This window comes from Otolemur garnettii, unplaced genomic scaffold, assembly GCF_000181295.1.
Source record: "Otolemur garnettii isolate 467f Iridium unplaced genomic scaffold, OtoGar3 scaffold00205, whole genome shotgun sequence".
Lineage (NCBI taxonomy): Eukaryota > Metazoa > Chordata > Mammalia > Primates > Galagidae > Otolemur > Otolemur garnettii.
The window spans coordinates 422374-425004 of record NW_003852600.1 but is presented as its reverse complement, the minus strand read 5'-3'; the positions used below and the strand labels follow the sequence as shown (position 1 = coordinate 425004).

At 42.0% G+C, this 2631-nt stretch overlaps 1 pseudogene; it reads right to left on the bottom strand.

Moving 5' to 3' along the window:
- Positions 1-840: 840 nt before the first annotated feature.
- Positions 841-2631, bottom strand: part of LOC100958018 — a 58822-nt pseudogene continuing 57031 nt past the window's right edge.

Below are 2631 nucleotides of genomic sequence, written 5' to 3'. Positions count from 1 at the left end.
CAGATAGGTAAGTCTGTAAAACCCTACAATGATACATGTTCTCAGGCCTTTTGCTTTGGGTTTTTAAGAGAGATTCAGAATAAATATTTTCATATTTATTCAAAGTAGAATGTTGAGACCAAGATGAAGAGAACCAATTCTACTCAGCTTTGAAACAGAGGCAGGGCAGGATCCACCCTGCCGTGCACAGCAGATTGTCACCCGTTCAGAACTAAAGTCAGAGAACGTGAAATGTCCCACCCTCTTTTATTTCACTTGGCCACATGTGTCTGTCTAATCTTGACCATAGAACACAAATGTTGAAAAGACTTTGAAGTTCATCGAATCCACACCCATACCTAGAGGACCTCCCAATAAACTCCAGGCACACAGAGACCCACCCTGTCTGTGAAGACCTCCAGGCATGTACAGTAGAGTTCAAATGCTGGCCCTCCTTCAAATTCATCACGGCCTCTCAATTCGCATTGACTGCATACCCGTCAATCATCCCACGCCCTTTTCTCTACTTTCACTGCTCCACACCTGCCCCCAGCAGAAATCTGGGTCAAGCTTTATCTAGGTGGTGTCATAGCTGTGGCCAGATCCCCTATATGATCACCCCCGATGTGATCAGGACAGCTCTGGGGCTGCTGAGACACCAGTGAGAGGGAGGCAAATTCCGAAGTACTCAGGAGCTTTGCTGTGTTTTATTCTTTTTTTTAATAGCAAAATGAAATGAATCATAGACAATTTTATTCAAATTCTCCAAACTTATGCTCAATACTTAATTGTTTCTAAAATGTACATCACCTCTTATTACATAATGATTTTGTTATTTCATCTTCTTTTATAGAATTTTTCATCTTTTCTTTATACTTCTTCAGTAGAAGCCAGAGTCTTGAGTTGCCCAGTTAGGAGCCTCTGACCTACTATTCTGGTTTCTTCTCAATATTCATGGCCAACATCTGGCTTTAAAAGAAAGACTTTCAGTCTTTTCAATCACTTGCTGATAGGGTGAGCCTGCATTGTTACCCATAACCACATGACCTGATTTAGAATCCATCTTGGCAAAAAAAAAAAAAAGAATCCATCTTGGCATGGAGTCTTGTGTTTCTGATCAAATTCACAATCCACCTTTCAGCTTCTGAAGTCATATTCTGTTTATCTGCCAAATATTAATGCTGATATACTGGTGGATATGACAAAAAGTCTCAACTATGAAGAAATGGGCATTTTCAATGAAATCCTCAAGACAAGCCACCAATAAGAAGTCGTGGCAAGATCTGATTCACGTTCCCTCAGTTTTTCCTGTGCCCAATCAAAGTCAAAGTTAACATATAAGCATTCAACAAATTCTGTAATTGGGTCTTTGTATGTGTAAGATTCCTGTTGAATAACTTTGACAAGATCTTTTAGCACCTGCTGGTGTTTTCAAACATCTTTGTTTGTTATGACTACTATAATCAAATGGTGAAGAATATGTGTACATTGCCTGAATTGCATTAAGATACTGTGGTTGGTAGAGATCAATAATATCATCACGACTTTTGGGGGAATTGAAGGAAACAAAGACCAGTGAATGAGCCATGTTTGCTGCTGAAGAGACTGCAGAAGAGAACCCACAGAATTATCATCTGTGGTCTCTTTTAACTGTGTCAGGTCTTGTGACTCTTTTTTTCTCTGAAAGCATGAGGAATATCAACAGAATAAAGGCTTTTGTATACAACCATAGCAAAGTCTACCATGTTGGTATCACTAAGAAGACACAATTTCCCTTATAATATTTCTTTTTCATTGTAAATCTCCTTTCCAGAGACATGCTCAAGGAGCAGAAAGACCAAATGCCAGTCCAAAAAGTAGGCATATGAGTAGTCAAGTCATACTCTGCCATCCTACCAAAGGAAAAAAAGCTGCTGTGTTTTATTCTTTGCAAGGAAAAATTATTTACAGACCTTTCATTTAGGGAGGCTACAAGTGACACCTGATATGAAATATTTGCTTTAAAAAAAAAATTGATCTTTACTTAGCCCCTCCCCCAATCAAACTTCTGATCAAGCCTCAAGATTTGCAAGACTTCTAAGAAAATTCTTACTCTGCTGGCTTGAAACAGCAGAGGAGGAAACTTTTTCCTTTATTAATAGGAAACAATTTGAGGTGCCATAAGTAGCCCAACACAAAAGAAAAAGGTGCTAAGAACAGTGTTTCCCAGGAAATGTTTGTGGCCAGAAAACTAAACTGGGGTGAGGGACACTCAGGAGTGTGGAGGGGACTGCTTCCCAGGCCCCTAGGCTACCCACTTCAGAGCTGCTCCTGAAAACACCGTTTCCTCCATTTCTCTCGCAGTGTGTTGAGTATTCCACATGTGGATCACCAAATAGCCTGAGAGAAACAGGGATGGCAGGCAGTAGAGCCACCAAAGCTGCTGGGATCACCCCAAGAGGATGGGGACATCACCCTCCCAGCCTTCAGCAGAGAGGAGATGGAGGTGAGTTCTGGGTGCCCATCTGAGTCCACTCAGCACCGTAAGTGGAGAAGTGGTGAGGCAACCGGACCAGGGCCTGGGGCACCAGTGACCATCACCTGCAGTCCACAGACAGGACCTTGGGGCACCGGTGACCATCACCTGCAGTCCACAGACAGGACCCTGGGGCA